The sequence below is a fragment of the Cucurbita maxima genome, unplaced genomic scaffold, assembly GCF_002738345.1.
Source record: "Cucurbita maxima cultivar Rimu unplaced genomic scaffold, Cmax_1.0 Cma_Scf00001, whole genome shotgun sequence".
In the NCBI taxonomy this organism is placed as follows: Eukaryota; Viridiplantae; Streptophyta; class Magnoliopsida; order Cucurbitales; family Cucurbitaceae; genus Cucurbita; species Cucurbita maxima.
The window spans coordinates 11,496,487-11,510,241 of record NW_019272017.1 but is presented as its reverse complement, the minus strand read 5'-3'; positions in this window follow the sequence as shown (position 1 = coordinate 11,510,241).

The following is a 13,755-nucleotide window of genomic DNA, read 5'->3' as shown; positions in this document are numbered from 1 at the left end:
ATATTAAAATGGCTAGTTAATGGTGGAATATAGTAACCTATGTGGGTTACAATATAACCTTAACTCCTATATTTAAAACTAGCTTAAATATGACAAACAAATATTTAAACTATAATTAAATAATGCAATTAATAAAATGTGCTTATTGACTCATCCTTGGACTAGTTTCATAAATTCAGCGAAGTTCATTAAATGCAACTTAAAGTGCATTTAATTCATCTCTTTCTTGAAGCTCAACTTTACACAACATATAAGGGAGGTCTCCAGCATCTTCTAGAATTTTCTTTGATGAGCTCACCATAGCTTGAATATAACTGTATAAGGTTTGTTGTAGCTTCTTAACTCTCTTCCTTGTAATTGGACCTTGAGGTATGGAAATTCCTTGGTCGTGGTTCATATCAATTACGAAGCAGACATATATATGAGATGAAGCACACCCAAAGACAAGGTTGTCTCGACTCTCGTTAAGTCATAGTTGGGTAAACTCAAAACATAGTATGGAGGGATTAAGACGACTCTCTGTAAGAGACTTTATCGAGGCTTTATGCAACAACCCCTCATTTATACCTACCTTTCATAATACATATTGCGTTACATCCGTGCACTCATTCTCTTTTTTGAGCTTTCCTCTCCACCTAGACTTTCCTGGTCCTAGGGCTTGCGTTCCTTACTTCAGTCTGTCTTTCAGTATACTGGATATCTTCTTCTTAATGGTTGCCATCTTCCTTGTCGCCATCCTTTGGCTTGGCTTATCAACTTTCAACGCCATCCTGTCTTTCTTTCTACCTTGGTTCTTTGGATGCTTTCCCCAGGGTCTTAGTTACTCGCTTTTGAAGGATCTTCCACCGCCTTCGGAGTTCTGTCCATAGACTTTGTCTTAAGGGCTGGGTTGTTGTTACTGCCCTTGTAGGTAGTCCTTGTTGGAGAGTCATAGCTTATCTCAATTGAGAGTTCTACACTGCGTCTTATCTAGACCGCTGACAGCCTAAGCTAGAGCCACTGTATGTAAGATTGGGGTCAAATGTGTCCTGCCTTGAACGAAGATGAACAGAGTCTCCTTGGGACGTCAAGTTCGGATCTTGGCCTTTCCTATCCGCCAACAACCTGCGCGGTTGGAACCCAATCGTTGTGCGGCTCTAGGCATCCTGGGCTGACAGCACTTCGAATGGTCTCGAAATTGTCTGAAAGGAGAAGCAAAATTAGGTAGGCTCGACCTACTGGTAAGCTCTATCATTGGCTTTCACTGGTCCTTTGCTAGATGCCAATGTCGCATTGCCAACAACCCTTTCTTTGCCCCTTGTTCGTAAGGCTTATTACCTTTCTCACTTTCATCGGTACATATAGTAAGGATGGGGCTATTCATTCTGTACGGTATTGGGGTTGTGCGACACTAGTCCTGTCGTCCGCCTAATTAGTGGGGAGACATTGATGTACGCAGTCAGCCATGAATAAGGTAAAGGATCACCAGAGATACCTTCAAAAGTGACCAACCGGTAAGTTGTTGCCGTTTCCAGCTCTGCGGCTAACGAATGTGGGAATGAGTTTGCTCCTACAGGGGAGATTTGTCTTTCCCACCCTATCTCTAAAAGGCAGATCCATTTCAATCCCCTTTATTTCCTCCTACTCATCAGAAATCACTGTTATTGGTGTCATAAGGTGACGCCCGGTGTCTCGTCACTTTGACCCCCTGTTACCCTCTCTCGTTCTTCATGGCCTAAAAAGAAAGAAAGAAAGAAAGAAAGAGAATAGAATATCTATATCAAGAAATGGAAGAGAAAGCATATCAAGCCCAATGTTGGGATTTCAGGCTTATATGTAGGACCTTGACTACTACGATCGGAATCTTGAGTCCTTTCCTCTCCTTGACTTGTATTAGGAGAGCGTTCTTCATCTAAAGGCTCTGAATATCATGAACTTGTCTAAGTCAAACTCTGATTGTTGCGGGAGAAAGTTCTAATAAGCTCGTCTCAGGTGCTGGTGTAAGTCATAAAATAACTCCTACCCTTGCTAAAGCTTTCTATTTAAGGCTTTTCACTCCGATTATCCTTATTCAAGCGGTATCACAGAGAATCTTTCCTTTCGTCCTTTTGGCAAGGGTTTGAAGTGAAGAGGGAGGGGCTTGGTAGCTAGGAAAGTCAAGTCAGGGAGGAAGGCGCTGTACTATTGGGCAAGTAGCGGTTGTAGTCTCGTCTTTCTTGTAGCTTTGGGGATTTTGCTACTGACGGATTCAAAAAAAGGCTGAAAGCTCAAGTGCAAGCTGGGTAAACTTCTTCCATTTTACTGCAAGTCTAAAGATTAAGAAAGGGAGGGGAAAAGTCCACTTGCTATTAGCTCGCAACAATCTCTCCACTCGCATGGTAAACAGCGCTCGCCCTAGTCAAATCTGGATCTTGTTACCGGAAGAACGAATACCAAGACTCCTTTCTTTTACGCCTTATTAGTTATTCAAGCGGATCACTTTGTTTGTAATGAAAAGGAAAGAGAAGAAGGCTGTAGATCGAGAGTCTTTCTGGGGAATGAAAGTGGTAGGGCAAGTGAAACGAGATTTGTCAGGCTTAAGGTAAAGGGCATGAGAGAAATAAAGTTCTTGTTTCCACGCTCAACTATGGGAATAAGGGGAATAAGAGCTGGCGGTAAGTGAAGAAATTCCTTCGGGTAGTGGATGCTGGTGAATCAGAGTCAAATCTCTCTTTTCTTTCGGAAGCGAAGTCGTAACTTATACCGTTCGAAAGGCGCTACAGCCCTTATGGTTATGGATAAGGAGAAATAAATAGAACCGTTCGTTCTTTGCGGTTACGGTAAGCAAGTCGATTAGTACACAACACTCCCTCCTTTATAAAAGGCGAATAATTCACTTTACTGACGAGCGTGAGAACGATGAACTTTTTCTTTTGGTTTTAAACTTCTAAGAGCTTTTCAGTCGGAACTCAAAGCTAGTGCGTTAAGCAAGCTTCTTTGTTGTAAGGCTATCGGATTAGAGAATTCCCTCTTGCTCGCCCTACTTCTCAGTAGAGATACTAAAGGGAAAGCAAGTGCTGTGATGAGATCTGTCTTTCGGCTTGGGAGAGGAAATGGAATTGTGAGACACAATAATCTTTTGTTTACGTACAGTTCAATCTAGTGAAGAAAAGAAAAGAAAAGAGACCCTAAAGAATAGGAAAAGGTGAAGGGAGAGGAAAAGGAAGAAGAAAGAAAAATGAACAATCAAAGATTCGAAACCGAGTCTTTACAGTCTTTGAATAAATAGGAAAAGTAGTGAAAGAAGGATTGAATATGCGAGTGAAGGAGAATGAATCGGAAAGTGGCGAAGCAGCTCTCCCGAGTTTCCCTCCTGAAATAAGGCAAGGGAATAGAGGTGAAGAGGAAGGAGTTTATAGTGAAAGAATAAATAGGGACAAGTGATTGGATTGAGTTCCAGAGTTCAGTCTCTTTCCTTCTGAATTACCTCAAGAAAGAAGGATTAAAGCAGAGAAGGCAGCCTATTTACCGAGTTCGTTCAGTAGCGAAGGGAATAGAGGTGAACAATCACTTCCTGAGAATAACTCACAAGAACTGCACACTGTTACGTATAGTAATTTGACCATAAAAAATCTTTCTTTCCTTAATGAAAGAGCTACTGAACCTATTTACCTCGTGAAAGAATAAATAGGAAAAGAAGTGAAGGAGAATTCATCTTTCTTTCTTACAGGAGAGAGAGTAAAAGAGTGAAATCAGTTGAATGAATAAGGAGTATTGATCTTTGACAGTGAAGGGAGAGTACTAGAGTGAAATCAAGGATCAGATCAAGAATGAATCTTGAGTCTGACTTTGTTAAGTCTTAGTTTACAGTTCAAGAAAGGGAGAGGTTCAGGGGAAGGAGAAGAGAAAGAATGAATCTTGAGTCTTTCCTTTCTTAATGAAAGAACTGCACACTGTTACGTTATCTATATTCCCATCAAAAAGCTTTCCTTCCTTAATAAAATGAGCGGAACACTTGATATCTGCTGTCTCAATCAAAGACAGTTCCATTCTTCTATCTTAGATGATCTGAGGTTACTCGACTGTCCGGCCCCGCAGGGCACTATTGAAGAGTTCATTGAGGCTCGCCGCTTTCTCAATATCAAATGGAAGCTGTAAAGATGAGCTGCTCTTATTATCTATGTCACTTTGCCCGAAGAGAAGAGAAAGAGAAGTAGCGAAGCCACTTTATCGTTCAAGAAGGAAAAGGTTTGAGGTTCAGTCTTTCCTTCCTTAATGAGCGGAACACTTTCTATCTGTAGTCTCAATCAAAGATAGTTCCATTCTATCTTAGACGATCTGAGGTTACTCGACTGTCCGGCCCTGCAGGGCACTATTGGAGAGTTCATTGAGCCCCGCCGCTTTCTCAATATCAAATGGAAGCTATCAAGATGAGCTGCTATGATTATATATGATATTTCAGTTTCTTCCTTAAATCAGAGAAGATCAGTTGAGAGTAAGGTAAACTAAGAGTTTTTAACTAGGTTCAGGTTCATTCTTGTTGAGTCTTGACTTGATGAATAAGGGAGAGGTTCAGGAGTGAAGCCGAGGTTCAGGAAAGAGCTACTTACTTTGACCTCCAGAAATAAGGGAAGAGAATACTCAGGGGCAGGAGAGAAGCCAGCCACTTTACAGTGAAAGAATAAATAGGCTCACAGTGAAAGAGGTGAGTGATCTGAATTTAGAACCTCGATGATAATGGGATCCCATATCCAACGGGAAGAATAGCGACGGAACGACTGTAATGATATTTGACCACTTTCCCGTAGTTCAGGGCTAAGAAGGGAAGGAAAAAAGTCCTCTGGTTTGTCTAAACGCCCTGCAATCAAACTCAAGGAAAGCTCTGAAGAGCCGATAGGTGAAGAGTATGACGAGGGGCTGACTTAATAAGCAATGAATGCGAAAGAGTAGTCTTTATAGGTGAGACAAGAACCCTGCCTTCCTTCTTAGGGGGATTTTTTTGCATGATGATATGATTCTAATTGTTCGTGGCATAGCGCCGCAGGACCTTTATTCTGATTGTGGTGGATGGCCAGAGGATCTGAGGGTAGGTATTAAAACGAAATAATTCCTCATATGATACTGATTGAGAAAGGATAAGTAGAACCGCACGAAGAGGGGGAGCTTAGTAGGCAACACCTGAAGGAAACGAAATGTCCCTATATGTGTTGCACAGAGGGGTAACTAACTGATTGTCTGTTCTTCGGTCCGTGTTTGGATCTGGATCTGAACATCACCGATTGGCGAAGCTCAACTACATTTTGAGGAAGTAGCTACAGAAAAGGGGGACCACCCTCTAAGCCTAAGCGGAGAAGGGTTTAGAATGAATGATGAGAATCGACCTAAGGGCATCAGATCGAGGAATCCTTGATTCTAATTTCCAGTATGAGTACTGCGTACAAGACAAGAATGGGGATCACCACCTCGTATAGATCACTCGTGCTATACTCGATCGGTGTGGCGGACAGAAATGACTGATGGAAACTAAAGGGGAGGGCGCCCCATTACGGTGATCTAGCAGCCGTTAGTGTCCTTTATAGCCACCGTTACAGAATTGGAAAGATTGGAAAAGAAAGAGACCACCTTTATTAGGTTTCACCCTAGATTATTGAACTATTTATTAAAGAACAAGTAGTCTCTTTTATTCAATGATTGAACTGGTGGGGAATTGCATAATAATCATCTTAAATGACTTCTTCCTCAGTGGTTTCGCTTTCCTACAGTAGTGGTTTAGCCTTTCTTATGGAGGCTCGTGGGTCTAACCAACCCCGAGCTGATAGTAGTCTCTTTTGCCTGTTCGCTGCTACAAAGGCTAATGGAAAATAGACCTCTACCTATTTCTTCGTGGGGCTAGCTTAGTGTGGTTTTAAAGCCGTGGATAGGCAGGGCTCAATCAACATGAAGAGATTCTTGGGTGGAATCTCGTTAGCTGCGTAGCAGCACACAGCTCACCTCTTTAGACTCTGAACCTATCGGCCCCGGTCAGTATACTGATTTGGCTACGAAACTACGCTATTCAATTGTTAGGGAGGTCTTTGACTCCTTTGCTTAATGAAAGAGAAATAAGGAAAGCATTCTAACAAAGACAGGTCAGCTAATGATTCTGTTGTGGCTACTAAGCTATTTCTTTGGAAAGCTCCTACTAATTGTGTGAAGCATAGAGGAGAGGGAGTAAGTAGCTCGAGGATCAGGAGAAAGAATGAATAAGGAGTCTTGACTAGTTTACGAGGTTCAGGAGAATTCATCTTTCTTTCATTTGTTTCGTCTTTCAAGCAGAATCAAATTCAATCAAAGAGCTACTGAATATGATTTACCGAGTTCAATTAGGGACAAGTGATTGAGTGAAGGATCATTCTTGTTGAGTCTTTCCTTCCGACTTACCTTGTGAAAGAGTGAAATTCAAGAAAAAATAGGGAGAGGTGATTGAGCTTCTCTTTCTTTTCTTTCTCTTTGTCTTTTACCTTGTAAAATAGTAGTTCAACCCGAGTTCAATCTGGTTCCGGTTCAGGAGCTTGACCTTCTTCTTATCTTACCGTCGAGTAAAAGAAATCAGTCCAATGCAGGGTTACTCTCACTCTCTTTATCTCACTCTCTTTCTTTCATTTTCTTCGTTTATAGAATTATAGGTTCGGGTTCAGGTTTCACTATCTCTTTTCTTTCCCATCTTTCACAGTAAAGTCGAATGAATCTTGAGTCTCCCCCTGATTTCATTCTCGTCAGGTTCAGGTTCAGGTTCTTCAAATAGCTTTACCTCCTTCAATAAGGCAAGGGAATAGAGTCAAAGGTTCCGGAGAATTAATCTTTCATTTTCTTCTCCCTTTATTCTTTCACAGTAAAGTCGAATGAATCTTGAGTCTCCCTTTGTTCACTCTCATTAATCTTGAGTCTTGACTTCCTGTTCAATCGCTTCTCTTTCTTTCATTCTCTTCTTCTTCTTCCAGTTCAGTAGTTCTGTCTCATTCATCTTGAGTCTCCCTTCGTTCACTCTCATTAATCTATCCTTAAACCTGACTTAAACCTGACGAAAAGGAAGAATCAAATTCAATACAAACAAACACGTAACAAAGGGGAGGAGCGAGCGAAGACGCTTTACCTCGTTCAATCTGTCCAGGCCGGAAGATGAAAACACCTATCCTATTCTATTTAACTTGTCAAAGAGTGAACAGAGTGAAGGGAATAAAAGAAAGCTAGCTCGGCTAAGACAGAGAAGCAATGAGACCGATAGGGAGAGGAGCGAAGCAATGAGCCCGAGGTTACGAGGCGAATGAATGAGCGAAGCAACGAAACCGAGAGGGAGACTCGAAGAGTAGAAGGAGGGTGAACTTGTTTTTGAAAGCACTGAGTTGGAAGAGGGGGGAAAGAGTTTGAAATGAATTTGGTGTACATGCTAGCTAGCAGTAGAGATTGAAAATTTAGCGACGAAAATTCGTTGAATCAAGAGAGGGTGCAGGAAATAGAAAATGAAGTGCTAGAGGGGAAAGGAAAGCATTTTATCCTTTGAAAGTCGTACTCATAGAAAAAGGAAGGAAAGGATGTGACACCCTTCTGTCCTACTTTTTTCCGTTCATGGAACATCCATCCGGAATTGCCTAATCTCTCTTTCGCGCTCGAGAGAGAACCCGAAGATAGACTTGTTCTTATGGCTCTCGAAGCGATCTTGAATGAGAAACTCCATTCTGTTTTTTTCCTTGTTCTTTTGCGTACCGAAAGAATCAGAATATAGGAGATTTTGACACTAAAGTCGTTGGTTGGATGGGGTCAGGTGAGCAGCCTTTGCCTTTTTTCTTTTTCTCCTACGTCTATGATTAGGATTTCTCAATCTCGTCTATTATCAAAACAAAGTGAAATGAACGACTACAAGATTGTGTGACTTCTTCCTTTCTTCAGGTATCTACAACAAAGGCACAAATTTGACAGGAATACCTGCACCTGTAGCTCCCATCATCACACCCATCTTATAGAATTTCTTTCTGATCGAGAATTTCGGGTGAGTTTTCCCCAATTCACACACGCTCGTTATTCTCATTTCGTCTTTGTGCCTATTTAGGACAGGACAAAGATTTTGTGGAAGGTTTTTAGAACTTTTTGCCGAGCTCGAGCTCAGTGGAACTCTAATCTTCATAGTGCTCGGTGGAGGACCTGTGGAATGTCTTGGAGGTATGATTTTTGTCACCGCGGAAGGAATCGTGGAAAAAAAGGACTTGGATAGCAAGTCTTTTTGAAAAAGCTAGTTAGACTATTATTATGGCTATTGATTGAATTATATTGCCCTGTAATTGTAATATGCCTATATCTGACGAAATGCTATTTCTTTTACGTTGTTATATTGCCTCGAACGGTGCTCCTTTGAATCCGATACCAACGGGTATCATCATCATCCCTCCTAGAACAACGTTATCTTTCAGACCTTTCAACTAGGAGAGCAGCTTTTGCTAAAACTCAAGCTCTTTATTTCTTGCTTCGTATATGATATAGTATTTATAGATGCTATCGGTATTCCCAATAATCTGGTTCGGTAACAGATCGCTTCTTCCAAACAAAGCACCCCACTCGTTACGCTCGCAACAATTAGTTCTCCAGGTGAACAACATTAGACATTCTTCTGAAACCAACACTTTTGATGTTATTTGAGGTACGTACAAGAATTTAGAAAGGAATTCCAATCATTTTTCTTATATGCTCGTTCCAACCCTCAACTCTTCTAGGCTCATCAATATTGAATCAATCGAACTCTAACACTTGTTACACTTTTGGAAGACGGAAGACCCTGCGTCACCAGATCGTGATTTTTCGTCAATTCTCTACTTCGTAAATAAAGGATTTTTCCATAAAAGCGAGGGCCAACTAACTATTAGAATATTAGTAAATGCTCCCGAAGTGTCCAAATCAGGCTTAGCTTCTTACCTTACTACTACATCCACTTAAACAATTAGAATTTGACTCTATTTTAGGTATGGTCTTTCTTTGGCTATACATCCATTTGAACAAAGAAACTGTCCAAGGCTCATTCTTGTGGGTCTTTCATCACAATAACTATGATGATATGGATGAGAAAATGCCAATTCAAATTAAATGTATTGAAAACGATGTTACTGCATGGAAATGAACAAACGCAATTTGAGGAAGAGCCCCTAATAAAGGTCCTAACGAATTCCTAAGCCTACAGATGTGATCTATCTTTTTCTATTTCTCACATTCTCAGATTTTCCATGAATGGATCCATTTGAAAACAATTAGATGCTGACAGAGAAAAGATTGGCCTTCTTTATTCCTTTCCTTCCTATTCAACAACAATGTACGAATAGTTCCTTGATTTTGACTATTGTTGAACCAACCCTTGCCTTGGAATAAATAGAAGAAAATGGATTGATATTGGTGCGGACTCATTATTAGAGATCAATCCTGAACCTGACAGATCGTTCCTTTTTCTGATATACGAAATCTGATCCAGCTAGTGTGACGAAAAAGAAAGAAAAGTGCTTCCGGCCCAGTGATATCCCCACAGGGAGAGTTGGCCCCCCAGGGTATCTTTGCCATATATCAGGGTGGAAGATGGAATCGGGGCGGTTGGCTGCGAAGCCTAATGCAAGCCTTTCCCAGGCAGAATTTATATTTCAGTAGAACCCGGAAGGTAGTTGCCCTTCTATCTCTCTTCCACCCTTTCCCGTGATATAGAGTCACGCACAATTCCGAAGGTAAAGGCAATTTCGGTTTATTCAAAAAAATGCTGAATTGTCAGCTAGCTCTTCCCCTTTCCCGGCTCACTCATTATGCAAGCAAGCAGCGGGTCAACGCTACACCGCTTTTCCATCAATTCCTTCCCTGTTTCGGGTCTCACTCCCACCTATTCTTACCGTCGAACGAGAGAGAGAGAGAGCATATATAGTTCTTTGTTCATCCCTAAACCATATGGTTTGGTTTCTAACTGAATTAGCAAACAAGACAAAATAGGTCGCTTCATGCATGTTCCAGATTGTGGCTACGACTTTCTCCCCTGTCACCTCAACCGTTAATGCAATCATCCATCTAGTTCCATTCTATACCCTCCCCTTCGTATCTATTGATCGCTATCCATTTTCCTTGCATCCATCCCAGGAGCAGAGCTAGCTATACCAAAAAAGATTGATTGCAAATTGATATCAGTCTTCTATGTTCTCATCCTCCCTGTTCCCCAGCAACTTCAAGGCAACAAAAGGGGACGTAGGAGGGAACAACGTCCAAGCTGTGACAACCCAGCAGCAACAACCTGCTTCTCAGCAAATAAAGTGAGACTCCCAAACAAACCTACCAGCAATCTCAAGTTCAGAGTAAACCATCTTCACGGCAAGACTCCTTCCACTCCAATTAGGCAAATCTAATCTCTCTCCTTCATCCCAACAACATCAAAATAAGCCAGCCACACCAGGTAGCTCCCATCGCTTCGACAGTCTAGAGTGCTCTCAACAGTCAAATTGGAAAGGTCAAAGCAATGGCCTGCGTAGGCGTCGACAATTGACTACTTCTTTTGCGGACCGGGTTGTTCTTTTCTCTTTGACAATTAAAGTTCATTAAAGATGATGGGCTTGCCCACCCGCCTCCAGAACCTAAGCTTCTAGGCTATATGACCCAACAAATCTCGAAAATGACATCCGGATATAGCACTAACATATGCAAGCAATTAGGCATTCTTTTTCAATACCTCGTTGAGGAGGAAAAAACGTCGATGGGAATTCGAGACAACCCCCAACATCCACCGCTGCTCCATCGAACCTCTTTCTTCACATAGTCTGGAAGTGGGTTTGTGAACCATGTGTAGAGAGGGGAGGGAGCAAGGCTCCCATGGAGAGCCAAACGTATTCAAGCATGCCAAAACAACAACAAGCTAGCCTTAATAAGACTGATCATCCTATGCCAGCCACCCTGTTATGGAACAAGCAGTCTGCGACACCTAAACAACTGCTAGTGACGATTCCTTCTCCTATGGTTATGCCCATTTTTGTAGCACAAAATCCTCAACCATATTAACACCAAACATTTCAGAAAAAAACCCTCTACAACTATAAGTTAAGCTGCTTCGCTCCTTCCCCTCTACGACTATAAGTCAAGCTGCTTCGTTCCTCGAGAATTCGCTCACCGCTTCACAGGAAAGGACTTATGCTACCCCACCTCAAGCAGCTGTGGGGGCGCCCATCAACATGGAGGGGAAGCCTAGCGGAACGGCTATCCCATACTTGGCTAGGCCCATTCCATTGAGGCATGATGATCTTTGCATCAATACCCTTCCCTTGTGCTACAGCCAGGTCAATACAACCAACAAAATTCTCATTCGTAGCCTCTTAACCAACCTGTTGGGATTTAGCCTGCTTTTTCGAAGCCATCCTTTTATATTATATCTCCTACAGACCCAACCTGTTGAAGAAAATCTTCCTGCCTGATCTCGATTATGGAACTTCTGTCCACTTCACAAGTCCGGCTGCCAAAGGCTAGCACAAGCGAGCGCTCCTAATTCCATTTCACCTGAGTGAGGGTTTGCAAGCTATGGTGGGCTGTCTATTTTCTCCCCCAACAAATTACCTGAATTCAGAAGGATTTTGACCGCTATCCCCATACTCGACCCCTGCATGTGGAGGCCTTAGTCGACCACTACCAAATAAAGAGGATCGTCGATCGAAACTGGTGCAGGATTTCATATTTGCATATTGAGTACAGCCAGGCAGTTGAATTTGGACCCTGAAAGGTTTGCTCCTCACTACAACTGCTTGCATATGACGGGACCCCTCGAACCGCGCAAGGTATAGTAGTTCGACTGAATCTCTAAGTGGGACCCCTTGTTCGGTCAACTCTATTCCATGTAGCAGATATACTACAATCGAAAATGTTGGTAGAATGACCTTGGATCCACGCCAACTTGGTTGTGGCATCTTCATATCATATCATTATCAAGTTTCCCATGAACAGATGATGTCTCTACCTTGATAGCGCCCCCGTCAACCCAAGCTTCATTCGACATTCAGTCTCTTCTCCTCGATCCTGTATTGATCCACAACCATTCTTGGTATCCTTTCTTTGGTGGACATCCAACATGAAATTCGCAATGAGGGTTCCTCCTCGAGACCACGTTGTTTAGAAAAAGGTGGGCTTGTGGCTCAACATCTTCGATTAGGCTATCACTCGGGGCTTGGTTTAGCTGAGGATGGTATTTCCTACCCGATGAGTCTCCCTCTTTGGTCTAGGCTTTGACCCCAAAGTCCACTTTAAATTGAGAACATCCCACTATTCATAGACTGAACATAGGTTCTACTGCGGAAAACCCCTCGCTACACAAGTCGCGTCACCGCATTTGTTCAGTCGGGTCGTCAAAGGGTGATTTAGGCTGACAAGCATGATTGACCGGAACTGGAGTCTTGGATTTAGCAGTTCCATGGCTGCATATTCAGTCGAGCATATGTAACTGAGTCGCCCGTACCTGAGCTCGAGAAAGATTCTTCATACTGACAGTGTCTGCTTCAACTTCACCCGTCACTCGTGTCGTGGAGTGTAGCAAGACTACAAATCAAGTCTCAGCAAGGAAGATTTTGGGCCCCAATGACAAAGGAACGGGCATTTTTGGGGACTAGCCCGCTTCCCATTACTCGACGAGGGAAATTCCTCGCACATAATTAAGGGAGCCATTGAAAGGTGACTGAAACACCAGAAACGGCGACAACCCGAGCTAATGATAGAGGCAAGAACACTTTCCGGCCAAGTCCCATTAATTGATCATAACGATATCGTGGAAATGCCACTAAATCTTTCCGAAGTGAGAGAAGGAGGGAATGCGCGCTACAACTAACAGAACAACCAGCGGAAAAAGGCTAGCTAGTACAAGACAAGGTGCTGCTCGCTTTCTCTCAGCCACAAGTGGCTTATTTATGTAGTGGTTGACATTCATTCCTACGTGCTCCTCTTTGCTCACCGACTTCATAATTGAAAAGTGCCCTTTGGATGTTGTCTTGACGCTTTGGTTACGAAGGTTGGCGGGGTCTAGGTTTATGGATGGATTCAGTCAACGAAAGTCCAACTCAATCAATATCAACAAGATGTCGTGACCGATTAGGCTTGGTTGATTTTGTCAGAAAAGAAAGTAGGTTTCGTGGGTTCATTGATTAGTAAACCTCCGGTGCTGGTAAGGTCGGGACCGTGGTCGTCTGTCTTTGGTTTGCCGGCAGATAAAATCTTTGAGATTGACTAGCCAGTTGGGTTTGTTTGGCTATTCCTTTTTATTGAAAAGGAGTCGGTTGTCTGCGCAAGTCACCTTCTTCTAGGCTTCGCTGGACGACACGACATTCTCGTTCAAATATAGGCCAGCCGTACTTGTGATGGTTCCCAAGGATCCAATATGACCACTTAGGTCTACGTTGCCACGATATTGTTCTATGGAAGCAGGCGGGTAGAAGTTCGGCCCGATTTTTTTTGGTGTCGTAGGGGAGGGATTGACCTTTCTAACGCATATTCAGTCGTACCGGCATGGCCCCACTAATTGATTTCTGATCGGAGCATCCAGCAGCGCAACCCGGTTCTACTTGACTAAGCCCCGTGCTATTCCAAGGAGAGAGTTTGCTTTACCCAACTCTCTTTTTGCTAACAAGGCAGAACCCCCCGACCCAAGATTCATTAGTTTCGAATGAAGAATGAAGAGTACCCTGCCCCTGCAAGCATCTACTCCTATCAAAATGAAAAGCGTGATTTTACTAAACAAGCAAGAAAATCCCTTTCTATTAGTCAAGGGCTTTAGGCTTT